Source organism: Chiloscyllium punctatum, chromosome 30, assembly GCF_047496795.1.
Source record: "Chiloscyllium punctatum isolate Juve2018m chromosome 30, sChiPun1.3, whole genome shotgun sequence".
Lineage (NCBI taxonomy): Eukaryota > Metazoa > Chordata > Chondrichthyes > Orectolobiformes > Hemiscylliidae > Chiloscyllium > Chiloscyllium punctatum.
The window spans coordinates 32,823,555-32,851,501 of record NC_092768.1 but is presented as its reverse complement, the minus strand read 5'-3'; the positions used below and the strand labels follow the sequence as shown (position 1 = coordinate 32,851,501).

The window sequence follows — 27,947 nt, the reverse complement described above, 5'->3', positions numbered from 1 at the left end:
ACATACGCAAGTATATACATACAAATACACACACAGACACACAAGTACACACAGAGACACAGACACGTACACACACAGACATACACATGGACACGTACACATACACAGACACATGCACACAGGCACGTACACATACACAGACATATGCACACACACATGCAGATACACGCAATCATGCATAGATGAACAGATACATACACACACTAATGGACACTGACATGACCACATTGACCCACAAGCACACACACATGCACACAGACCTAAACACATACCAAGTACACATACACAAATACTCACACTGACAGTTATACATACACATAAACATACTCATGTGTGTACATATACACAAACACATTCTCAGATCTACACACAGGCACGGACATTTATACATATACACAAACACATTCTCAGATCTACACACAGGCACGGACATTTATACATGCACATCCGTGTATATACACACACATGTTCACAGTTCTACACAAACATACATGTTGAAACACATGCATGCACACATGTACACATACATATACTGACATACAGATGCAGAGGGAGAAAGTGAGGACTGCAGATGCTGGAGATCAGAGTTGAGACTGTGGGGCTGGAAAAGCACAGCAGGTCAGGCAGCAGGAGAATCGACGTTTCGGGTATAAGCCCTTCATCATCCCCGGGACATCGCTCCTCCTGCTCCTGGGATGCTGCCTGACCTGTTGTGCTTTTCCAGCACCACGCCCCCCACTTACAGATGCAGAGGCACACATATACACACACAGAGATACACAGACACACACAGATACAATGGCACACATACATATACAGTGGGACACATATACACACACAGAGACACAGGCACACACAGATGTAGTGGCACACATACATATACAGTGGGACACATATACACACACACAGACACAGGCACACACAGATGTAGTGGCACACATACATATACAGTGGCACACATATACACACACAGAGACACAGACACACACAGATGTAGTGGCACACATACATATACAGTGGCACACACATACATACACACCTAGGTGGCTGTCCGCCTGACATTACGTGCAAATTCCCGGTACCTACCCGCCGTTAGCACATGCCCAGCTGCTAACTCGGTGGTGAAATCGGAGGCAGCCTGACTTTCAGCGGTCAGTTCCCCCAGCACTTAATGACCTTGTTCAGGAAAGCACCAGAGTTATCCCCCCCGCCCCCCCAAACCGGACAGGGAAGAGGTCCTTAGCTGCCAAGCCGAGGGATAGCAGGGCGTGTGTGTTTGTGTGTGTGTGCGAGAGAGAGAGATTAGAACTGTTCACAGTCAGCAAAGCAAAAGGCAAGGAGGAAGAAAGAAAGAGAGAGAGAGAGCTGGATAAAGGCGACACCCCCTTTCTGATTTCTGCTGACTGATGAAATGTTGCGAAGGTTTCGGTCTGGTCCGGGCTGAAGGAGAGATGGGACCGGGTGTAACCAGCCCTGCTGCTGGTACCCCAGAGAGACACAGAGACAGACGCAGAGAGAGACAGAGAGAGAGAGAGAGAGGTTGCCACAGGCTGGGGGGGGGGGGGGGGGGGAATGGTGCTTTCGCTCTTTCTCTTGCAGATTTGCATCAATGCTCCCTGTCTCGCCCCTGAGCAACCCCTCCCATGTCTCTGCAGGAGGAATCTGCACCCCCTCCTCCGTCAATTTCCAACCCCTTCCACCACCACCCACCTCCCCCCCGGGATCCGGCTCCATGTATTTCGGGCAGCCTCAGTCCCTTCCTGCTGAGAGCCGGAGCTGCTGGTATGGTGCAGAGGGGGAAAGTTGCCAGCACACGCTAAAACGCGGAGTGGATTTCTCTTCAGGGTGCTCTCCTCCTCCTTCCTCCCAAAGCTCCTGGCTTTGCTGCCTCATCAGGTACTACCAACATGCAAAAGTGTCAGAACTACGAGTGGCCCGTGTTACTGTTACTGCCGTAGAGTCATCGAGATCCACAGCACGGAAACAGACCCTTCAGTCCAACCCGTCCGTGCCGACCAGATATCCCAACCCAATCTCATCCCACCCGGCCCATATCCCTCCAAACCCTTCCTATTCATATACCCATCCAAATACCTCTTAAATGTTGCAGTTGTACCAGCCTCCACCACTTCCTCAGGCAGCTCATTCCGTACCACCCTCTGTGTGAAAAAGTTGCCCCTTAGGTCTCTTTCATATCTTTCCCCTCTCACCCCAAGCTCTCTAATTCTGGACTCCCCCACCCCAGGGAAGAGATCTTGTCTATTCACCCTATCCATGCCCCACATGATTTTATAAACCTCTACAAAGTCACCCCTCAGCCTCTGACGCTCCAGGGAAAACAGCCCCAGCCTTTCAGCCTCTCCCTATAGCTCAGATCCTCCAACCCTGGCAACATCCTTGTAAATCTTTTCTGAACCTTTTTGAATTAGCCGCACTAAATTGCCCAGGGTGTTCAGGGATATGTCAGCTAGATGCATTACTCAGGGGTAAGGGTAATGTCTCTGGGTGGGTTACTGTTAGGAGAGTTAGTGTGGACTAGTTGGGCTGAATGGCCTGTTTCTACACTGAAGGGATTCTATGAAGTTTTACAACATCCTTCCAATAGGAGGGAGACCAACAGCAACAACAACAGCTTGCATTCATGTAGCATGTGTTAGGGAACAGCCCAACAGCACTTGGCAAGGCCGGTGTGTCATGAGATCTGACCTGGAGCCACTCCAGGCCTGTGTTTTTGTCGCTCCCTTCCAAGACTACAAGATGATGCAGGACCTTCGAATGGCAATGACTGTTATAACACAAAGTGTAATTTGTGTGCACACATAGCCAGACCCAACAGACAGGAACTGAAATTGATGATTACCATTTTTCTTTTTTTAAATTCACAAGGGCTAGTGCACCAGGGTTGCTCCCTGCTTTTCTTCAGACAATAGAACCCCTCCAGATTCTCAGTCACCCACACCACAGTTTAATGTCTCCAACAAAAAGCAGCCATTTTCAGCAGTGCAGCATTCCCTCAGTACTGCACTGGCAGGCCACTGTCCCTCTCCAGCCCTGCAGTGAGCTTTGAAATCAGTTCCTTGTGTCATTCCCTACTTATAGAGTCATAAAGATGTACAGCACGGAAAGAGACCCCTCAGTCCCACCGTCCATGCCGACCAGATATCCCAACCTAATCTAGTCCCACTGCCAGCGTCCTGCCCATATCCCTCCAAACCCTTCCTATTCATATACCCATCCAAATGTCTTTTCAATGTTGCAATTGTACCAGCCTCCACCACTTCCTCTGGTAGCTCATTCCATACACATATCACCCTCTGTGTGAAAAGGTTGCCTCTGAGGTCTCTTTTATATCTTTCCCCTTTCACCCTAAACTTATGTGTATTCCGATGCAGGTCTTTTGCCCAAAACGTCAATTTTACTGCTCCTCGGATGCTGCCTGAACTGCTGTGCTTTTCCAGCACCACGCTACTCCAGAATCTGGTTTCCAGCATCTGCAGTCATTGTTTTTAACCTATGCCCTCTAGTTCTGGACTCCCCCACCCCAGGAAAAATACCTTGCCTATTTACCCCATCCATGCCCCCCATGATTTTGTAAACCTCTGTAAGGTCACCCTTCAGCCCCAGGGAAAACAGCTCCAGGGAATAATTGAATCCATAGAGAGAGAGGAAAAACAGGTTTCAGCCATAGATGTGCTGTGACAAGACTGGAATTGGATAACTGCACACACATGGAGATAGGCAAAATTTATAATCGTGGAGATGTGCTATTGTCAATTGTTCAGAGTTTGGGAACGTTCTTTCTTCATTTGCTTTGGCCATACACTCCATGATGTTAAAAAGAACCTATCCGATCTCCTCAGCCTTTTCTGCTTTTAAAGGACCTCAGTGGTTAGCGCTGCTGCCTCACAGCACCAGGGTCCCAGGTTCGATTCCCACCTCGGGCGACTGTCTGTGTGGAGTTTGCACGTTCTCCCTGTGTCTGCGTGGGTTTCCTCCCACTATCCAAAGATGTGCAGGCCAGGCGAATTGGCCCATGCTAAATTGCCCGTCATGTTAGGCGCATTAGTCGAAGGGAAATGGGACTGGGTGGGTTACTCTTCGGAGGGTCAGTGTGGACTTGTTGGGCTGAAGGGCCTGTTTCCACACTGTAGGGAATCTGATCAAAAGGGGTGGGAAAAGCCCTCCTCTAGTGGGCCCGAGTAACCTCAACCTTGCAAGTATTTTGTACAACCAACAAAGTTTTTACATCTCTCCTGATAATTTGCAATGCAAAAGATCCAGCCGCTAACTTGCAGTCGAAGGATTTTGCCTGCAATCTATAATCAAAAGAGTTTGGTCAGGAAGCTGCAAATTTCTGGATGTTTGACGGGTCATTTCCTTCTTTCCTGATGACCTGTGGAGACAGAAAGTCTGGTTAAAGTTGCTGATATCCTCAGGCACAAATGAATGGTCATAATGATGCAGAGATTTTTCATTAACTATTCAGGAGGTCAGTGGGGTTGAGGAGTTGCTCTTGCGCTCGTAACCTTCAGTGCCTTGGTTCATTTCCCGTGGGGGCAATTTCAAATCTGGCCAATTTCGGAAAAAAAAATCGATGACGACCTGCTCCCAGAGGGCTTCAGGGATCTCATACTTCCCTTGCAAGTAGAAATCACACAACACCAGGTTATAGTCCAACAGGTTTAATTGGAAGCAGACTAGCTTTCGGAGCGGCGCTCCTTCATCAGGTGATAGTGGAGGGCTCAATCCTAACACTTCCCTTGCAAGTAGTAATCCCACTCCCCTGAATAAAGATAGGAACCTTGGATGCGGCCTGAACTGCTGTGCTCTTCCAGCACCACTAATCCAGAACCCCCAACATCCAGCCCAGACTATAGCACAACATTGCCACCTGCTGGTGGATTAACATATTAGACAAGTGGTCTGTAGCTGTTGGAAAATGGTACATGCTAGTTGGAGCTGTGTGCTGAGGGATGCGCCAAAGTCTGGGCCAGCAACTGCAGAAGTAAATTTGGAAAAGGCCACAGTGTGAGTCCCTCCCGTCCTTGCGAACTTGAGGGGCTGGAACCTGTCAAAAACCCCTTTGGCCGCCTACGCTAAAAAGAAATGTTGACGTGAAACACAAATGCAACATGTTCAATATATAACCTGTAGTTGCAATTACAGCAAGGCCGGTCAGAGTCTTATATTGAAATTACTTCCCATATAATGGCAACGTTGAACTTGTGTAAGGCATTCTTTGCATTTTTAATAAATAAAGCATATTTCGTGAAGCGAAAAATGCAAAGCAATTGCGTGATTTCAAAGTTACTGTTGATGTGGAGATGCTGGTGTTGGACTGGGGTGTACAAAGTTAAAAATCACACAACACCAGGTCACAGTCCAACAGGTTTATTTGGAAGCACTGGCTTTCAGAGCGCTGCTGCTTTGTCGGGTAGCGAGCGGAGCAGGATCATAGGACACAGAATTTATAGCAAAAGATCATGGTATCATACAACTGATGCGATACATTGAACAAAGCTATATTCATAGTGTCATACAACTACTGGGACATGTTGAACAAAGCAACTTTGGAAATAGTGCCAGTCCAATAGTGTTAATGGTGTTAACACTGTAAGACCATACACCATCAGAAATAGGAAAAGGAGAGGTTGTTTCTGTCCCTTGAACCTACTCTTCAATACAATCATGACTGGTTGGAGTTAAAAGGAAATCACACAACACCAGGTTATAGTCCAACAGATTTATTTGGAAGCAGTAGCTTTCGGAGCGCTGCTCCTTCATCAGGACAACCCACAACCACCTGATGAAGGAGCAGCACTCCGAAAGCTACTGCTTCCAATTAAACCTGTTGGACAATAACCTGGGTGTTGTGGGATTTTCAACTTTGCCCACCTCAGTCCAACACCGGCACCTCCACGTCACATCTGATCTGACACACCTTGCATCCACATTCCTGCCCTTTCCCCATAACCTGATGAAGACTATCTATCTCAGCCTGAGATATACTGAAGGAGTCTGTCTCCACAGCTGCTTGAGGCAAGGAGTTCCAAAGTCTCATAATCCTTTGAAAGAAATTCCGTGTCATCTCAGTCTCAAACCGGTGCCCCTTTATTCTGAGACATTGCTGTCTGGTACTACTCTCTCCCATGAGGGGGCAACATCCTCTCAGTATTTATCCTGTCCAGCCCCTTAAGAATCCTATTTGTTTCAAATTTCCAGTGAACAGTTTCCTAACCTGGTCAGACTTTGCCCACAAGACAATCCCTCCATCCCAACGATCATCCCAGTGAACCATCTCTGAACCGCATTGAAGAATTTCTCCCCTAAGTAAGGGGAACAAAACTGCTCTCCGCTCTCCAGGTGTGGTCTCACCAGCACCTTGTATGATTGCAGTAAGATTTCCCTACTCTTATACTCCAACTCCACCCCCCCCCCCTTGAAATAAGAGCCAACAGTTAGGGGCAACATGGTGGCTCAGTGGTTAGCACCGCTGCCTCACAGCACCAGGGAGCCGGGTTCAATTCCAGCCTCAAGTGTCTGTCTGTGTGGAGTTTGCACATTCTCCCCGTATCTGAGTGGGTTTCCTCCTGCAGGTCAGGTGGACTGATTGTGCAGGCTACTTGGGAAGTGCACAGCTATGGGGAGGAGACGCTGCTGTTTGCAGGGTGGGTAAACACTTGATGGACCAAATAGCTTCCATCTGCATCATAGGGATTCCTTTGTTCCATTAGTCTTCCTGATTACCTGCCGCACTGCTGTGTAAGGATTTGTATTTTGTGCAGTATCTGTGCACTGATCCATAACAATGTAAAAGCAGGGATGTAGTTCTGAGTCTCTATAAAGTTCTGGTTAGACCACATTTGGAATATTATGCACAGTTTTGGACCCCATACCTCAGGAAGGATGGACTGGCCTTGGAGTGCGTTCAGAGGTTCACGGGAATGAAAAGCTTAACATATGAGGAATGTTTGAGGACTTCGGGTCTATATTTGATGGGGTTTAGAAGGATGAGGTTGGAACATCTTGAACCATCTTGAATAATGAATGGCCTGGACAGAGTGGATATTGGGAAAATGTTTCCATTGGTGGGAGAGACCAGGATCTGAGGGCACAGCCTTAGAGTAAAGGAGATAAGGAGAAACTTCTTCAGTCAGAGAGTGAGGAATCTATGGAATTCATTGCCCAGGAAGGCTGGGGAGGCCAGGTCATTGAGTGTTTTTAAGACTGAGTTAGATATGTTCTTGAGTATCAAAGGGATGAAGGGTTATGAGGAGAAAGTGGGGGAATGGGGTTGAGAAACTGATCAGCCATGACTGAATGACAGAGCAGACTGGATGGGCTGAATGGCCTAATTTCTGCTCCTGTGTCTTGTAGTCTTATGGTCTAACTGTTCCAGAGTCTGCAGAATCTTGAAAATGACCAGTAATGCATTCACTATTTCTCAGGCCACTTCCTTAAGTGCTCATGGATCCAAGAGACCACAGTCCACCTCCAAAGGTGAAGGGGCTTGATATTAGTGCACAGGAGGTACTTGCCGCAGCCCTTACACTGTGGTCTTGTTGAGATGCCCAAGGAGACATGAGGCTGGGGCAGACCCCCATCCTAGTGCTGAGTGACTGTCCACGACGATGGACGACACGCAAAAGTAACAGCATGCTTCTTTCCACTTGACCCAGCCGAGCAACAGCCAGTGAGAACAATTAGTTTGGTGAGTCAGTGATTAGTAGGATTGAGAGCGGATGTGTTGTTGGCACTGATAATCACATGGCCAGGTTTAAAAATCACTAAACAGAAGGTTCACATTGCAGCTTTAACTAAGCTTACCGAGCAACAATCCCATGGGATGAGCTGGGATGTTGATTTAACATCTCATCCAATATTCCTGTTCGCCTTTGACAGGGCGTGTCAGGGGAGTGGGATGTAGGAGGCAAAGGCCTTACGGCATTATGGTTAGAATTGCTACAGTATGGAAACAGGCCCTTTGGCCCAACCAGTCCACACCGACCCTCCGAAGAGTAACCCACCCAGACCCATTTCCCTCTGACTAATGCACCTAACACTCTGGGCAATTTAGCACGGCCAATCCACCCTAACCTTTGGACTGTAGGAGGAAGCCAGATCACCCATTGGAAACCCACACAGACACAGGGAGAACGTGCAAACTCCACACAGACAGTCACCCGAGGCTGGATTGGAACCCGGGTCCCTGGTGCTGTGAGGCAGCAGTGCTAACCACTGAGCCACTGTGCCACCCACTAAGAAAACCGCACTATGACAACAAAAACAGAAGGTTTAGGACAAATCTCCATTCATCCCAAATGGGACTTGAACCCACAATCCCTGACTTGGGGGGAAGGCAGTGCCATATCCATGAGGCCACTGGGGCCACATTATCACTGGAATATCAATCCAGAAACTCAGCTACCGTTCTGGGGACTGAGGTTCGAATCTTGCCTCAGTATGTGGTGGAATTTAAATTCAGTAACGAATCTGGAATGAAGGGTTTAGTGGTGACCACGCATCTATTACTGACTATTGGGAAACCCCATCTGGTTCACTAATGTCCTTTAGGGAAGGAAATCTGCCATCGTTACCTGGTCTGGCCTACATGTGACTCCAGACCCTCAGCAATGTGGTTGACTCTTAACTGCCCTCTGGGCAATTAGGGTCATCATTGCTGGCCTAACCAGAGGTGCCCTCATCCCTCGAATGAATAAATAAACAGAAATGGATGGCTATGGCTGACACTGTGGCTCAGTGGTTAGTACAGCACCAGCAACCCAGGTTCGAATCCAGCCTCGGGTGACTGCCTGTGTGGAGTTTGCACATTCTCCCCATGTCTGTGTGGGTTTCCTCCCACAGTCCAAAGGTGTGCAGGTTAGGGTGGATTGGCCATGCAAAGTGTCCAGGCGAAGTGGGTTAACCACGGGAAACGCAGGGCTATAGGGGAAGGGGTTGTGTCTGGGTGGTATGCTTTTCGGAGGGTTGGTATGAGCCCAGTGGCCTGCTTCTATATTGTAGAGAAACTATTAGAATAAATTGTATGTGATGCCAAAAGTTTCCCAGCTGAAATTCACTCCTACCACATCGCTTCTGCCCGTCACCTGGAGGTATAATCCTGATGGAATTGCTCGTTGTAATGGAAAGCAGTAGATTCAGCAACAGGAAATAAAAACGATGAAAATATTCAGTAGATCCGGTAGCAACAAAAGGAGTCAGACATTCAAAGTTAATATTTCAACTCTGTGACAAATCGGCCTGCAGTGTTAACGTAGTTGCTCACTCCGGGGATGTTGGCAGACTTGGTGAGTGTTTGCAGGATTTTCTGCTGTTATTTGTTGTTTTCACAATGCTTTGTTTTTGCATCTGACACGTGGTGATGAGATCAGTTTCTGCATATCCCTTTGAACGGTGCAGGAGGCAGTGAGTCGTCATGCTCAGGAGACAGACAGGCCCGGGGATTCGTGAGGTGTCTGCATTCAAACCTGCCAATGAACAAGGAGCTAATTACAAGTGGTGGCCTCTAAATCCTGGCCTCAGTGTGGGACTCAGACTCCCAGTCTCAGCGTGGGATACAGACTCCTGGCCTCAGTGTGGGTATCAGACTCCTGGCCTCAGTGTGGGACACAGATTCCCGGCCTCAGTGTGGGACCCAGAGTCCTGGCCTCAGTGTGGACTCAGACTCCCGGCCTCAGTGTGGGACTCAGACTCCTGGCCTCAGTGTGAACTCAGACTCCCAGCGTCCGTGTGGGACCCAGACCCCCGGCCTCAGTGTGGTCTCAGACTCCCGGACTCAGTGTGTGACTCAGACCACCAGCCTCAGTGTGGACTCAGACTCCCGGCCTCAGTGTGGGACACAGATTCCCGGCCTCAGTGTGAAATCAGACACCCGGCCTCAGTGTAGGACCCAGACCCCCGGCCTCAGTGTGGTCTCAGACTCCCGGACTCAGTGTGGGACTCAGACTCCCAGCCTCACTGAGGGACACAGACTCCTGGCCTCAGTGTGAACTCAGACACCCAGCCTCAGTGTGGGACACAGATTCCCAGCCTCAGTGTGAACTCAGACTCCAGCGTCCGTGTGGGACACAGATTCCCGGCCTCGGTGTGGAACACAGACTCCCGGCCTCAGTGTGAACACAGACTCCCAGCCTCAGTGTGTGACTGAGACTCCCAGCCTCAGTGTGGGACTCAGACTCCCAGTCTCAGCGTGGGATACAGACTCCCGGCCTCAGTGTGGGTATCAGACTCCTGGCCTCAGTGTGGGACACAGATTCCCGGCCTCAGTGTGGTCTCAGACTCCCGGACTCAGTGTGTGACTCAGACCACCAGCCTCAGTGTGGGACCCAGACCCCCGGCCTCAGTGTGGTCTCAGACTCCCGGACTCAGTGTGTGACTCAGACCACCAGCCTCAGTGTGGGACCCAGACCCCCGGCCTCAGTGTGGTCTCAGACTCCCGGACTCAGTGTGTGACTCAGACCACCAGCCTCAGTGTGGACTCAGACTCCCGGCCTCAGTGTGGGACTCAGACTCCTGGCCTCAGTGTGAACTCAGACTCCCAGCGTCCGTGTGGGACACAGATTCCGGCCTCGGTGTGGGACACAGACTCCCGGCCTCAGTGTGAACACAGACTCCCAACCTCAGTGTGTGACTGAGACTCCCAGCCTCAGTGTGGGACACAGACTCCCAGCCTCAGTGTGGGACTCAGACTCCCGGTCTCAGTGTGAACTCAGACTCCCGGCCTCAGTGTGAACTCAGACTCCAGACCTCAGTGTGTGACTGAGACTCCCGGCCTCAGTGTGAACTCAGACTCCCGGCCTCAGTGTGGAACACAAATTCCCGGCCTCAGTGTGGAACACAAATTCCCGGTCTCAGTGTGGAACTCAGACTCCCGGCCTCAGTGTGGGTCTCAGACCCTAAGCCGCAGTGTGGGAGCCAGACCCTCGGCCTCAGTGTGGGAGCCAGACCCTCGGCCTCAGTGTGGGACCCAGATTCCCGACCTCAGTATGTGAGTCAGACTCCCGGGCTCAGTGTGGGACTCAGACTCTCGGCCTCAGTGTGGGTCTCAGACCCCTGGCCTCAGTGTGAACTCAGACTCCAAGCCTCAGTGTGGGACACAGATTCCCGGACTAAGTGTGGTCTCAGACTCCCGGCCTCAGTGTTGAACTCAGACTCCCAGCCTCAGTGTGGGACACAGACCCCCAGTCTCAGTGTGAACTCAGACTCCTGGCCTCAGGGTGGGACACAGACTCCTGAACTCACTGTGAACTCAGACTCCCGGCCTCAGTGAGGGACACAGACTCCCGGCCTCAGTGTGAACTCAGACTCCCGGCCTCAGTGTGTGACTCAGACTCCCAGCTTCAATGTGTGACTCAGACTCCCAGCTTCAATGTGTGACTCAGACTCCCGGCCTCAGAGTGAACTCGGACTCCCAGCCTCAGTGTGAACTCAGACTCCCGGCCTCAGTGTGGGACACAGACTCCAGGCTCCAATGTGGGACACAGACTCCAGGCCTCAGTGTGAACTCAGACTCCTGGCCTCAGTGTGGGACTGAGACTCCCGGCCTCAGTGTGAACTCAGACTCCCGGCCTCAGTGTGAACTCAGATTCCCGGCCTCAGTGTGGGACACAGACTCCTGGCCTCAGTGTGAACTCAGACTCCCGGCCTCAGTGTGGGACAAAGACTCCCGGCATCAGTGTGGGACACAGACTCCCGGCCTCAGTGTGAACTCAGATTCCCGGCCTCAGTGTGGGACACAGACTCCAGGCCTCAGTGTGGGACACAGACTCCTGGCCTCAGTGTGAACTCAGACTCCCGGCCTCAGTGTGAACTCAGACTCCCGGTCTCAGTGTGGACTCAGACTCCCGGTCTCAGTGTGCACTCAGACTCCCGGTCTCAGTGTGGACTCAGACTCCCGGTCTCATTGTGGGACCCAGACTCCCAGCCTCAGTGTGAACTCAGACTCCCAGCCTCAGTGTGGGACCCAGACTCCCAGCCTCAGTGTGAACTCAGACTCCCAGCCTCAGTGTGGGACCCAGACTCCCAGCCTCAGTGTGGGACTCAGACTCCCAGCTTCAGTGTGGGACCCAGACTCCCGGCCTCAGTGTGGATTCAGACTCCCGGTCTCAGTGTGGACCCAGACTCCCGGCCTCAGTGTGGGACCCAGACTCCCAGCCTCAGTGTGAACTCAGACTCCCAGCCTCAGTGTGGGACCCAGACTCCCAGCCTCAGTGTGGGACTCAGACTTCCAGCTTCAGTGTGGGACCCAGACTCCCGGCCTCAGTGTGGATTCAGACTCCCAGCCTCAGTGTGAACTCAGACTCCCAGCCTCAGTGTGGGACCCAGACTCCCAGCCTCAGTGTGAACTCAGACTCCCAGCCTCAGTGTGGGACCCAGACTCCCAGCCTCAGTGTGGGACTCAGACTCCCAGCCTCAGTGTGGGACCCAGACTCCCAGCTTCAATGTGTGACTCAGACTCCCAGCTTCAATGTGTGACTCAGACTCCCGGCCTCAGAGTGAACTCGGACTCCCAGCCTCAGTGTGAACTCAGACTCCCGGCCTCAGTGTGGGACACAGACTCCAGGCTCCAATGTGGGACACAGACTCCAGGCCTCAGTGTGAACTCAGACTCCTGGCCTCAGTGTGGGACTGAGACTCCCGGCCTCAGTGTGAACTCAGACTCCCGGCCTCAGTGTGAACTCAGATTCCCGGCCTCAGTGTGGGACACAGACTCCTGGCCTCAGTGTGAACTCAGACTCCCGGCCTCAGTGTGGGACAAAGACTCCCGGCATCAGTGTGGGACACAGACTCCCGGCCTCAGTGTGAACTCAGATTCCCGGCCTCAGTGTGGGACACAGACTCCAGGCCTCAGTGTGGGACACAGACTCCTGGCCTCAGTGTGAACTCAGACTCCCGGCCTCAGTGTGAACTCAGACTCCCGGTCTCAGTGTGGACTCAGACTCCCGGTCTCAGTGTGCACTCAGACTCCCGGTCTCAGTGTGGACTCAGACTCCCGGTCTCATTGTGGGACCCAGACTCCCAGCCTCAGTGTGAACTCAGACTCCCAGCCTCAGTGTGGGACCCAGACTCCCAGCCTCAGTGTGAACTCAGACTCCCAGCCTCAGTGTGGGACCCAGACTCCCAGCCTCAGTGTGGGACTCAGACTCCCAGCTTCAGTGTGGGACCCAGACTCCCGGCCTCAGTGTGGATTCAGACTCCCGGTCTCAGTGTGGACCCAGACTCCCGGCCTCAGTGTGGGACCCAGACTCCCAGCCTCAGTGTGAACTCAGACTCCCAGCCTCAGTGTGGGACCCAGACTCCCAGCCTCAGTGTGGGACTCAGACTTCCAGCTTCAGTGTGGGACCCAGACTCCCGGCCTCAGTGTGGATTCAGACTCCCAGCCTCAGTGTGAACTCAGACTCCCAGCCTCAGTGTGGGACCCAGACTCCCAGCCTCAGTGTGAACTCAGACTCCCAGCCTCAGTGTGGGACCCAGACTCCCAGCCTCAGTGTGGGACTCAGACTCCCAGCCTCAGTGTGGGACCCAGACTCCCAGCCTCAGTGTGGATTCAGACTCCCGGTCTCAGTGTGGACCCAGACTCCCGGCCTCAGTGTGGGACCCAGACTCCCAGCCTCAGTGTGGGACCCAGACTCCCAGCCTCAGTGTGAACTCAGACTCCCAGCCTCAGTGTGAACTCAGACTCCCAGCCTCAGTGTGAACTCAGACTCCCGGCCTCAGTGTGGGACCCAGACTCCCAGCCTCAGTGTGAACTCAGACTCCCAGCCTCAGTGTGAACTCAGACTCCCAGCCTCAGTGTGGGACTCAGACTCCCGGCCTCAGTGTGGGACCCAGACTCCCGGCCTCAGTGTGGATTCAGATTAAGGAAAGGTGAGGCAAACATGTCGTTGTGGGAATTCAATGAGATGGATGTGAGGAAATGTTAAAACTGTTGGAAATTTAACTGAGATTTGCTGAACTGAAGTGCCGCACATGTCAGAGTTAGGGGTGTTGCTGAGTCTTGGTGATGTTTTATCACACTTTTAATTCAACCCGTATTTGCCGCATGATATTCTGGGTGTTAAAATATGTCGGTGCTATGATTATTGTATTACTGTTCTAACTTTGTAGTTTGTTTAGTTTAACACTGTGAAATGTTGAGACGTTATTCTCTTCACAACTGGATCTGATAACTTTGTCAACTTTCAATTTGATTTATTGTAGTCACATGTACCTCAGTGCAGTGAAAAGTTTGGTTGTGTGAGCAGTACAGGCAGATCATAGCAAACAGGGAAATACGGATCACAGGGTGTTTAGACACAGCAACAGGTTACAGCTGCACAGGAGGAGCATAAAGCAAGGTCAACATTGTTTGAAGTTAGATAGCTCCATTTATCAGTCTCATAATAGTGGGGAAGAAGCTGTTCTTGAACCTGTTGGTGTGTGTGTGTGTGTGTGTCTGTGTGTGTGTGGGGGGTGTAGGGGTGTGTTTGTGTGTGAGGGTTGTGGGTGGGTGGGTGCGTGTGTGGAGGTGTCTGTGTGTGTGTATGTGGGTGCGTGTCTGTGTATGTATGTGTGTGCATGTGTTTGGTGTATGTGCGTGCACATGTGTGTGTCTGTGTGTGCGTATGTTTGATGTGTGTGTGTGGGATGTGTGTGTCTGTGTGTGTATGCGTGTGCGTGTGTGTTTGTGTGTCTGGTGTGCGTATGTGTGTAGGATGTGTGTGTCTGTGTGTATGTGTCTGGTGTGTGTGTGTGTGGGATGTGTGTGTCTCTGTGTGTATGCATGTGTGTGTGTGTTTGTGTGTCTGTGTGTATGTGTCTGGTGTGCGTGTGTGTGGGATGTGTGTGTCTGTGTGTGTATACGTGTGTGTGTGTGTGTTTGTGTGTCTGTGTGTATGTGTCTGGTGTGCGTGTGTGTGTGTGGGATGTGTGTGTCTGTGTGTGTGTGTGCGTGTGCATGTGTGTGTGTTTGTGTGCCTGTGTGTGTGGGATGTGTGTGTCTGTATGCGTGTGCATGTGTGTGTGTATTTGTGTGTCTGTGTGTATGTGTCTGGTGTGTGTGTGTGTATGCATGTGTGTGGCATGTTGTGTGTGTGTAGGGGTGTGTGTGTCTGCGTGTGTGTATGATGTGTGTGTGTCTGTGTGTGTGTAGGGTGTGTGTGTGTGGGTGTGTGTATGTGTAGGGGTGTGTGTGTGGGTGTGGGTGTATGTGTGTAGGGGTGTGCGTGTGTAGGGGTGTGTGTGTGTGTGTAGGGGTGTGTGTGTAGGGGTGTATGTGTGTGTGTGTGAGTGTGTGTGTGTGTGAGTGTGTGTGTGTAGGGGTGTGTGTGTGGGTGTGTGTGTGTGTGTAGGGGTGTGTGTGTGTCTGTGTGTGTATGCGTGTGTGTATGTGTAGGGGGTGTGTGTGTGTAGGGGTGTGTGTGTGGGTGTGTGTGTGTGTGTAGGGGTGTGTGTGTGTCTGTGTGTGTATGCGTGTGTGTATGTGTAGGGGGTGTGTGTGTGTAGGGGCGTGTGTGTGGGTGTGTGTGTGTGTGTGTAGGGGTGTGGGTGTTGTGTGTAGGGGTGTGTGTGTGGGTGTGTGTGTGTGTAGGGGGTGTGTGTTTGGGTGTGTGTGTGTGCAGGGGTGTATGTGTTGGGGTGTGTGTGTAGGGGTGTGTATGTGTAGGGGTGTGTGTGTAGGGGTGTGTGTGAGTGTGTGCAGGGGTGTATGTGTAGGGGTGTGTGTGTAGTGGTGTGTATGTGTAGGGGTGTGTGTGAGTGTGTGTGTTGAGTGTGTGTGTATGTGTGTGTGGGGGTATGTGTGTGTAGGGGTGTTTCTGTGTGTGTGTGTGGGGGTGTGTGTGTAGGGGTGTGTGTGTGTGGGTGTGTGTGTAGGGGTGTGTGTGTAGGGGGTGTGTGTTTGGGTGTGTGTGTGTGTGTGTGTGTGTGTGTGCTGTAGCATAAATTTGACAGCCTAGTCTGGGATTGTGAGTCGTCGTGACTCGAAATGTTAGCGTGTTCTCTCTCCACGGACGCTGCCTGACCCACTGTGATCTCCAGCGTTTGTTGTTTTCAGTTGGGGTCACGAAAGTCAGCCGAAGGTGTAATGTTCTTCGATCTAAACCGAAGAACGCTTAGCCGTGTGTCGCGCACATTACCAGGTTCAGTGAATGATGGGCTAGCTGTTCAGATTGTGTGAGCGATGAACCCATTTTCACACGCGCCCATCGAGTTATGTCTGCCCATTTCTCCCATGTAGGGAGCTCTGCTCCAGAATCTCTTGGTGATCTGTTCCGGGCCTTTGCGCGGCACCTCCCCCCCTCCACTGCCGGTCTCTACCCTGAAGAAGGAGTTGTGTGAACTGAGGAAGTCACAGGGCTGAGTTTCGGGTCTGCAGCATCCTGTTTACGACTGAGAGGGAGCGACCAGGGGGAGCTGACAATGACAGCTGTGAAGCCACTGAGTTAGCAGCACACCCAATGTACGCTTCTTACCCATCCTGGCATAGTCCACTCAAATGCAGGTTGCATTCCAGGACAAAAGGTTCGCTTTCCGAGTCCAAGTGCTTCGACACCAATCTTTGTAACGCAGGAAGTGCAGCAGCCGGATATGCTGAGCAAACCCAGCAGTACAGGAAATGAGGTCATCCGCTTTGAACTGTATCTGATGTTGGTCAGTATAGACCAGGACAGTCGAAATAACCAGTGAGATCATTTAGATACCGCTGAGATGGGGGGGGTCTAAGATGAGTGGTCCATCTGAAAGATGTCACCGCTGACACTGCAGCACTCCCTCAGCCTGGCATTTTGCTCTTGACTGGGATTGGGCCATTTCAATTCATCCGACCAAACGTGCCTGACATTCAGCTAATCCTAATCTTTAAGATATTATCGTTGCAATTTGAGTGGCTAAGTGGTTAGCACCACTGCCTCACAGAGCCAGGAACCTGGGTTCGATCCCACCCTTGGGCGACCGTCTGTGTGGAGTTTGCTTATTCTCCCCTTGTCTGCGTGGGATTCCTCCCACTGTCCAAGTATTTGCAGGTTAGGGTTGTTTGGCCCACGCTAAAGTGTCCAGGGATATGTAGGTGAGGTGGATTAAGGATCCCATGCAAGGACTGCACAAAACAGTACATAGGGCAAACAGGAAGACAGCTAACTATCCGCATCCATGAACACCAACTAGCCACGAAACGACACGACCAGCTATCCTTAGTAGCCACACACTCAGACGACAAGCAACATGAGTTCAACTGGGACAATACTACTATTATAGGACAAGCCAAACAGAGAACAGCCAGGGAATTCCTAGAGGCATGGCACTCATCCACAGATTCAATCAATAAGCACATCGACCTGGACCCAATATACCGACCACTGCAACGGACAGCTGGAACTGACAACCGGAAGCGGCAGATTCAAACCACTATAAATGCCGGAGGAAAGATCACAGAAGCGCTTCACAGGAGGCTCCCAAACACTGAGGATGTCACCTAGACAGGGGACGAAATGTCTGCAACACAAATTCCCAGCTCGGCGAACAGAACCACAACAACGAGCACCCGAGCTACAAATCTTCTCCCAAACTTTGAATTCCATTCCACGTGTTAATCATTCCTGTGCAAGGACTTCTTGAAGTTGCTGCAACATTTTCTTTTTCCCAATTTGAACCTGTCCAGCTCGGTTTTATATCACTTTACACTGACGGCAAATAGTGTGACTATTTATACCATCTGTCAAAAGTGCTCATTACCCATTTCTGCTTTGGTCCTGGTCACTTCCTCTTTTTTTTTGCCACACGTTGCCCCTTTCACACGCACCTTCTGCAAACGCGGTCCGACTGTGAAGCGAGTTGGAAACACTTGCCAAACCCAAAGGTCACTGTCTTAACGCAGTGTGACGGCTTATCTTTGTTGAAGCTGTTGAAGTGTCCTTTGGTAGGAAGTGGGAGGGTGACTAACTGAGCTACGGTTGACGCTAAAGCCAACAGAGGCCAGCGATCACAAACTCAGTCGAGGAAATGGTTTAATACGGAGTAGGATCGGCAGTAGGCCATTTCGCCTCTGGCGACCAGTACCACTGTTCAATAAAAGGTCACGCTGATCTGCTTGTGATTCCAATTCCACATCCCCAGCACCTCTGGACAACGTTGCTGGGTGGGCCTCTCTAACCCAGCCTGGGATTATATTCATCAGAGTTCAGAAGAATGAGGGGAGGGGGATCTCAGAGGAAATAGCAGGAGAGGGGAGGTTCTGGGTGGGATGCTCTTTGAGGCGGTGGGGGCAGAGTTCGGGAGGTGAGGTCACTGTGGACCAATTGACTTGCTTCCACACTGTCGGGATTCTATGATTCTCCCTTTGGTGTTCAATTTCTCTGGTAAATTAAGGACGGCATCACACTGTACTTGCTTGTTGTGTTTCGTACACTGAAACACCCAAATCCCTCTGCACTCTGGAATCCCCAGGTGTTCTTCCATTTAAACGTACTCTGCGTTTTCATGTGTTCTACCAAAGTCAATGACTTTGCACTTCCCCACATGATACTCCATCAGCCAAATCTTTGACCACTCACTCAACGTGTCCGTATCCATCTGCTACATCCTTATGGCTTCATAGAATCCATACAGTGTGGAAACAGGCCCATTGGCCACCCAGACCCATTCCCCTACCCTATTACTCTACAGTTACCCCTAACTAATGCACCTAACCTACACATTTCTGAACAATATGGAGCAATTTATCATGGCCAATTCACATCGTTGGATTGTGGGAGGAAACCCACGCGGACACGGGGAGAACATACAAACTCTACACAGACAGTCGCCCAAGGCTGGGATTGAACCCGGCTCCCTGGCGCTGTGAGGCAGCAGTGCTAACCACTGAGCCACCGTGCCACCCCAAGCTTCTTGATGACATACTTTCCCACCTCACTTGGTGTTAGCTGCAAACGTAGCCACCATGCCTTTGCTCCCCCTCCTCTTGGTCACGGAGGCCAATTGTAAAAGAATGAGACTTTTCCATCAATCTGCTTTGGGCTTAAAGTCACACCATCTGGATCATGGGACAGGCCACCCGTAGGAAATGAAAGAAATGGAAGCACGTTCGGTCCTCTTGGGTTGTCCGACCGCACTTGCCTAAGGATCTGGGGGTCAGAAATCAGTTTGTTCAGGCACGGGGAGGTGCACAATGGAAATCAGGAACTCTGAGTGAAACGTATCATCAACTTCACAGATAGCCTGTATCCCTCTGCCCACAGAGATACCTTCAGCTTCATCCGTTTGGAAGAGAATGCAATGGTGGCATTTATTTTGAGAGGACTTGAATACAGGGGAACCTTGATTATCCGAATGAGATGGGTAGGCACTATTTCGTTCGGATAATCGATTTGACCTTAAACAAGGGAAGCCAAATTGATCGAACGCCGTGCTCCCCTGGAGAGTTTGTTTCAATCTATAATTTTGATGAGTCTGTTGTTTAAACAAACTAATCATTACATTCTGCAAATTGTAGGTTACACTGAGAAGGACTAAACCCTTACATTCACATAATACTGTTTATGAAATCCCAGCATCAAACAGAGTCCTGAACAGCGTCTACAATCACGAGAGCACTTGTCGGATTCCAAGAACACGATAGAGAGACAGTTGCCTCGCCTCGGACATGTGTTTATTTTCTCTGCTATTTTTTTCATGAACGGCCTGATAAAGTGATAGGAATAAAGCACTTACTGTTGCAAAGGGCTGTGTAACTAACCCTTATGTTAAAACCATCCAGTCACTGATGCTGGAGCTGCTTGTGTTTCTTTGTTTTCCTCAGCGTTTTCACACGTTCTTCAGCAAAGGTAATCCGAATTCACTTACCTCTTTGATATAACGTTTTGGCGGGAGACCTTGAGATCTTCTTCAGATAATCCGAAATTTGGATGATTGGTGTTCGGATAATCGAGGTTCCTCTGTATAAAAGCAGGGATGTACTTCTGAGGCTCCCGAAGCCTCTGGTCAGGCCACATTTGGAATATTGTGCACAGTTTTGGGCCCCATATCTCAGGAAGGATGTACTGGCCCTGGAGTGTGTTCAGAGGAGGTTCACCAGAATGATCCCGGAACTGAAAAGCTTAATGTATGAGGGATGTTTGAGGACTCTGGGTTTGTACTCAATGGAGTTTAGAAGGATGAGGGAGGATCTAATTGAAACACATAGAATACTGGACAGAGTTGATGTTGGGAAGTTGTTTCCATTAGTGGGAGAGACTAGTACCCAAGAGCACACCCTTAGAGTAAAGGGAAGACATTTTCGAATGGAGATAAGGATAAACTTCTTCAGCCAGAGAGCGGGGGATCTGTGGAATTAATTACCACAGAAGGCTGGGTAGGCCAGGTCATTGAGCATATTTAAGACTGAGATAGATAGGTTCTTGAGTATCAAGGGGGTCAAGGGTTATGGGGAGAAAGTGGGAGAATGGGGTTGAGAAACCTGTCAGCCACGATTGAATGGTGGAGCGGACTGGATGGGCTGAATGGCCCAACTTCTGCTCCAATGTCTTTTGGTCTTCTCCCCCTCGAGTGTTGTCTTGATATCACACACTGTGTTCACGCTCGCTCACAAATAGTTACACAAACGCACACACCCTTTCAGCAACATCCCCCTGTTGGATGAAAATACAAACCGTTGGGCAGACACAGCAGTGTCTGTGGACAGGGAGAGAGAGTTTTCAGTCCGATGTGACTTTTCTTCGGAAACAAAAGATTAATCAGGCTCAAAACTCTGTTTCTCTCGCCACAGATGGTAGCAGTCCTGCTGAGTTTCTCCAGCAGTTTCTGCCTGTATTGAAGATCACTCGGCCTTCCGTGGACTTTGCTTCTGTTCCCCTTTCTGCATCGCACACATCTCTTCTCCTTTGTGCTGTGTCATCCACTTCCTGCCGCGGAGGACATGTCTCCATCCACTAATGTTCTGATCTTGCCTCATTTGGTCTCATCCTCTCTCTCTCTCTCTCTCTCTCGCTCTGTGTCTACCTACCTATCTATCCATCTAACCCCAGTTTACCAGATAGCCTTGACCCTTTGCAATTCACAACCTATGAAATCACTGAACATCATAGAGTACTGAGCTGTTGTCATTACCATACTAGTGTCTGCACTGAGTCCTTGATCCATCATCAGTGAGCCAGCTGCTATCCAGATGGCCAAAGAAACTGTCTTCTCCTCCCCCTCCTGTTTTCTCAGCTCTCGAATGGCTCACATTCCAGCGAGGACAAAGGAAGCACACTCAAGCTGAACTTGAGGAATTGCACTGTTGCTCAACAGGTCCCCAGAAGGCGCAATCTCCCCGGCCCAGCACGCACCGCCCGGGACATCAGGATAACAAGGATACCTACGTCAGCTGAGTACAGTTTCGCTTTTAACACTATCATTCTGAACGGACTGATCTCTAAACTCTGAGCCCGGACAATCACAAACGCCAACCTCCCATCTATCGAATCCATCTACCAGGCCCGCTGTCAAGGAAAGGCCGCCAGCATTCTTAAAGATCCATCCCGCCCTGGTAATGTTTTTCTACAACCTCTACCATCGGGGAGAAGGTACAGAAGCCTGAACACATGCACCAGCCGGTTTCGAAACAGTTTCTGCCCTCCTGCTGTTAGAATACTGAAGGGACTCACAAACTCTTAACAGTCGCCTGTACCTGTGTTTTCGTTTTTGCTGCTGTTTACCTGCAATTTACTTATCTATGCTATTTAACTCTGTGATCTGCCTCTATTGCTCGCAAGACAAAACTTTTCACTGTGCCTCGGTACACGTGACAATAAACTCAATTCAATTCAATTCAATTCACCTAGATGTTGGCTCCCGCCTCTGTTACGAGGTACTCTCTGACCCATACACCGCAATCAGCAATGACAGCTCCTCCAATGTAATCCTCAACACCATTGCTCCACAATGCTGTGGACTCAGCCTCCTACTGTCCTCTTTGTACACTCGCGACTGTGTGGCGACTGTGCTGACAACACCAACATTGTAGCTTGGATCTCAGACAGTGACGAGACCGAACACAGGAGATAGAGTGCCCAGCAGCATGGGTAAAGGCAACAGTCTCTCCATCAACATCACCAAAACGAAGGAGCTGGTCATTGGCTTCAGGAAGCAGAGTGGAGGGCACGTTCCCGTCTGCGTTGATGAAGCTGAGGTGGAGGTGGCCAAGTTCCTGGGAGTGACGGTCACCAACAATCTGTCCTGGTCCACCCACATTGGCACCAAGGTCAAGAAAGCACAACAGTCTTCCTCCTTCCTCAGGAGGATCAGGAAATTCGGAATATCCACAAAGACTCTTTCCAATTTTTATAGGTACATCCTATTTGTGTACATCACGGTGTGGTTTGGCAACTGCTCTCCCCTAGACCGTAAGAATCTACACACGGTTGTGAACAGAGCCCAGTCTGTCACAACCTCCCATTCCATTGTCTCTGTCTTTACTGCCAATTGTCTTGGGAAAGCAACCAACATAACCAAAGTCCTCTCTCACCCCAGTAATCCTCTCTTCCACCCTCTGCCGTTGGACAGAAGATATAATAGCTTGAATATACGTACAAATAGATTCATGAACAGCTTTCTGCTGGCTGTCATTAATCTTCTGAATGCTCCTCGCCAATTTGAAGATCTTGCTCTCTGTCCACCTTCACTGCAGCCATAACTTTGTATTCCTCGCTCTGTTCCATTACCCTACGGCACTTTGTATGGTGTAGATCTGCCCGGACTGCACACAAAGCAAAACTTTTCACTGTAACTTGGTACATATGATAATAATAAATCAAACAAAACATCGCCATCTGCCGACCTCCCCTTCTCCCACTGCCTTCAGTCACCTCTGTCTCTCTACCACCATCTGCTGATACCTTTATGTCATTGCACCCATAAGAATTAAAATACACATTTGCAGTTTCCTACTTAGAGCAAGTGATTATGCATTGAAAAGTGTGGTGCTGGAAAAGCACAGCCAGTCGGGCAGCATCCGAGGAGCAGAAGAGTCAACATTTTGAGCTCTTCATCAGTCCCCACTTTCTCCTGCAAGCAATTACGCAGCAGGGTATAAACCTGCTCGATCTGTGCTTGCCCATCACTTCAAGGGGACAGAAGGCAAAGTAGCATCTCAGCATGTGCTATTTTTATTGCAAAAAATGTGCTTTATTCACAAAAAAAAACCTACATGTTCATAAAAAGGGTTCTCAATCTGTTCCCTGCAGTCTTTACAGAGAGAAAAATGAGACACAAACAATATATGGGAAGTTAAGATCCGACTGTCCGTAAATGTTTTTTTAATGGATAAAACATATTTTTGGAAATTAAAAAAGTTACAGCCCAGCTGCAAAAACAAAGACATTTTTAACTTGTGCAGGAAAAATATTTATACATATTTTAAGACAATGGGAGTCTGAGAACTGAATGAATTCCCATTGTATTTTGGCAATAAGATGTCAGATGGTGGTCTTTCCCCGCCGCCCCTTTGGCAGCAGCTGCCCCAAGCTTTAGCACGTCCCTCAGCGTGTGGTCCTGGACCTTGGGATGTGCCAGTCTGCAACACTCGGTCAGGGTCAACTCCTTGCCCTGGAAGACTGAAGAGCGTCTTTCACCGAGGGGACGGTCCTCCAGGCACAGTCGATGTTTGTCTCGGTGTGTGTCCCGGGGAACAGCCCGGAGAGCATGGAGTCACGGAGCTGCTCGGGATGAACCTCAACCCAAACCACTGCATCTGCCTCCAGGCTCCCTTTACAAAGGCACATTCCAGAGGGAGATGTCTGACAGTCTCTACCCACTCTTCCACAGCTGCTTTGAGGCCAGCATGTGATGGCACAGACCGAAGGGTGTCCATGAAGGATCTGACGGGCAGTGCCCTTCTCACCACCAGCCGAGCGATGTCTTGGTGCTTGTTGGAAAGTTCTGGCGATGAGGCATTCTGCCAAATGGCTTTGACAGTCTGCTCAGGGAACCGCTCGACAGGATCCGCCCTCTCCTTTACCCGAAGGGTCTCAAGGACGCTACGTGCTGACCACTTCCTGATGGACTTGTGGTCAAAGGTGTTTTTCCTCATAAATTTCTCCACGAAGGACAAGGTGATACGGAACGGTCCAACTACTCGGAGCGTTCCGCGGCAGCGAGGCCAGGCCCATCCATCGCAACACCGGGGACAGGTAGAACCTCAGTACGTAGTGACACTTGGTGTTTGTGTACCTATGTACAGCTTAATGCAGCTGCGCACAAAGGAGACCATCAGGAAGAGGGCAGCATTGAGTATGTTCTGCCCCCCCTCCCCTTGTGCATGGTGTCCCATATAAGGCCTCCAGGTGAAGTGAAAGGTGGCTTGGGTGACTGAACCAGCACAGTTTCAGGGAATGGGTCACATACAGTAACAGAGAGAGAGAGAGAGAGAGAGAGCGAGAGAGAGAGAGAGAGAGAGAGAGCCTCATACCCTGATGACCAGGTTTCTACCTGCAATGGAGAGGGAGGAGCGGAGTTCCCAAAAGCCCAGTTTCTACCTCACCTTGACAACACGCGCCTCACAAGTGTTGGTGCACGCCCCAGCCCCTCCGAACCATATTCCCAGCACCTCCGGTTGGTCCGTCCTGACGGTGAGGGCAATAAAGGATCGGTCAGCCCAGTTTCCAAAGACCATGGCCTCTCTCTTATCTCCACTTACCCTGGTTCCCGAGGCATGTTCGTGCTGGTCACAGATGCTCGTGAGCTTGTGCACCGACGGTGGATCGGAGCAGAAAATGGCAACGTGGCCCAATGTACAGGGAGGCTTTGACCTGCAGGCTCCTGCTGCCTCCTCCCTCTCCAGCTCTCATCCTTCCTTGTTTATTGTAAAGCTCTCCATTGAAACTGGCAATTTCTTCAAAAGGAAATTCAATTTCCGGTTAATAGTTGGCAGGATGACATGATTTAACTTTTTGTGAAGAAGCTAACGGTAACAAAGCACAATTAAGTATACACTAAATTTGTGAGAAACGTCTACTGCAAACCACACAATGAAATGCCAACTTTTTAATGTTTTGGACAAAACAATTGTGTTTGTTTTCTGATCAATGTACCCATTCATGTGGTCTGGGGTGGGTGCGACTAAGGACCCTCACCATATCACACAGTCCTTCAAATAGAGATTCAATTTTCCCAGAATCGGGTAAAATGATTCTTACATCCATAAAGTTTACTTCTTTTCTCGATTCTCTGAAGGTGGTGAGGCAAGTTGAAACAGTTGTTGAGAATCAGTTGTTATGGGTGGCACAGTGGCACAGTGGTTAGCACTGCTGCCTCACAGCGCCTGAGACCCGGGAGTTTGCACGTTCTCCCCGTGTCTGCGTGGGTTTCCTCCGGGTGCTCCGGTTTCCTCCCACAGTCCAAAGATGGACAGGCCCTTCGGCCCACCAAGTCCACACCGACCCGCTGAAGCGCAACCCACCCATGCCCCTACATTTACCCCTTACCTAACACTACAGGCAATTTAGCATGGCCAATTCACCTGACCTGCACATCTTTGGATTGTGGGTTTCCTCTGGGTGCTCCGGTTTCCTCCCACTGTCCAAAGATGTGCAGGTCAGGTGAATTGGCCCATGGTAAATTGCCTGTAGTGTTAGGTAAGGGGTAAATGTAGGGGCATGGGTGGGTTGGGCTTCGGCGGGTCGGTGTGGACTTGGTGGGCTGAAGGGCCCATTTCCACACTGTAATGTAATCCTTGGGTTTATAAGTAGAGGGGCAGAGTGCAAAACCATGTCTACACATCATTGGTCAGACCACATCTGGAGTATTGTGTTCAGTTGTCAGAGAATCATGGAATCCCTACAGGCCCTGCGGCCCAACCAGTCCACACTGACCCTCGGAAGAGTAACCCAGCCAGACCCATTCCCCTACCCTATTACTCTATGATTCCCCCTGATTAATGCACCTAACCACTCACATCCCTGAACACTATGGGCAATTTAACATGGTCAATTCACTAACCTGTACACCTTTGGATTGTGGGATGAAACTGGAGCACCCAGAGGAAACCCGCGGAGAATGTAAGGAAGGATGTTAAAGCCCTGGACAGAGTTCAAAGGTGATTTACTAGAATGATACCAGGAATGGTTGACAAGTTTTGAAAAAGTTGTCCCTTCACTCTAAGGCTGTGCCCTCGGATTCTAGTCTCTGCTAGTAGTCGGAGTATCTTTTCCATGTTCACTCTATGCAGGCCTCTCAGTACTCTCAATTAGATCGCACCCTACTTTATCCTTCTAAGCACTATGGGGCACAGGCCCAGAGTCGTAAACAGCTCCTCATAAGACAAACCTTCATCCGTCAGTTCATTCTTGTAAACCTCCTCTGGACCCCGTCCAAAACCAGCACATCCTTACTCAGATATGGGGCCCAACCCTGCTCACAATATTCCAAATGCACTCTGACCAAAGCCTTATACAGCCTCAGCAGTACATCCCTGCTCTTATGTTCTAGCCTTTTTGAAATGAATGCTAGCATTGCATTTGCCTTCCCAACTGCCAACATATCCTTAATCTTATCCTTAAGAGAATCTTGAACCTGGACTTCCAAGTCTCCTTGTGCTTCAGATTTTCAAAGCCTTTCCCTGCTTAGAAAATAGTCCACGCCTCTATTCCTCCGACCAAAGTGCGTAACCTCACACTTTCCCGCGCTGTATTACATCTGCCGCATCTTTGTTCAATGTCCAAGCCTGCCCAAGTCCTTTTTACAGTCTCCCTACTTCCTCAATACTGCCTGTTCCTCCATCTATCCTTATGTCACCTGCAAATTTGACAGCAATGGCCTCAGTTTCTAGGTCTGGATTGCTGATGTATAACGCAAACAGTTATGGTTCTAATATTGACCCCCGTGGAACTCCAGTGGTCACTGGCTGCCATCCTGAAGAAAGACCCCTTCATCCCCACTGTCTGCCAGTCAGCCAATCCTCTATCCATGCCAGTCCCTTGTCCCTAACACCAGGGGCACTTAGCTTATGTCATAGCCTCCTGGGCGGCACCTTGTCAAAGGCCTTCTGGAAATCCGAATAGATTACGTCCACTGGCTCCCCTTTCTCTAACCCGCTTGTTACCTCCTCAAAGAATTCTATCAGACCTGTCAGGCATGTCCTATCCTTGATGAATCGAGGCATCGCCTCAGCCCTCGAGGGTAACTCCTGGAGAAGAACAGGGCTTTCGCAACCCTTTGCCAGGAGGGGGTGGGGGAAAGAAACAGAGAAGGGGAGATGTGGTGTGAAGTGCAAGGAAAGATAAAAAAACACAGGACTTGTGCAGCCTGGCCAGCTGAACCTTGCCAGCTAATGTGTTTCCATTTAAATGCAGTACTGAGTTAGCAGAGGGTGATTAGTGTGGTTTCTTTTCACTGTTTACGGTAATATTTTGACACATAGATATTTTCGAAAAGTTGGACACTTGGTATGTCTGGCTGCTTGATATTTGAGAATAAAATAGTGAATTGGTTATGTTAAGGAGTACCCTGGGTCTCCTAGGCTCACTTTCACAGAGGTTAATCACAGAATCCTCCAGTCTGGCAACAGGCCCAACAAGTCCACACTGACCCTCTGAAGAGTATCTCACCCAGACCCATTCCCCTATCACTCTATATTTCCCCCTGACTAGTGCACCTAGCCTGAACACTGTGGGCAATTTAGCTTGGCTAATTCACCTAACCTGCACAACTCTGGGAGGAAGCCCACACAGACAACAGGGAGAACGTGCAAAGTCCACACAGTCACCCAAGGCTGGAATTGAACCCATATCCCTGGTGCTGTGAGGCAGCGGTGCTAACCACTGAGCCACCATGCCATACCTTGACTGTTGTCTCAGAGACAGTCAACATTATACTTCTAACTGACTTTTATTTTGTAAGCATCTTGTGGCTTTCCATGAAAATGTAACATCGAGGGCATTCTCATTTCAAAGGTTCGTTACATTTGTCTGAAATAATAG

General features: G+C 50.0%; 1 protein-coding gene across 1 annotated transcript in view; it reads left to right on the top strand.

Annotated features, from left to right (window-relative positions):
• The first annotated feature begins 24,084 nt into the window (after window positions 1-24,084).
• Window positions 24,085-27,947, top strand: part of LOC140455400 (uncharacterized) — a 62,670-nt gene continuing 58,807 nt past the window's right edge. The window contains exon 1 of the mRNA XM_072550216.1: window positions 24,085-24,172. The gene's annotated coding sequence lies outside the window, so the exon portion shown is untranslated. The remainder of the gene's footprint in view (window positions 24,173-27,947) is intronic.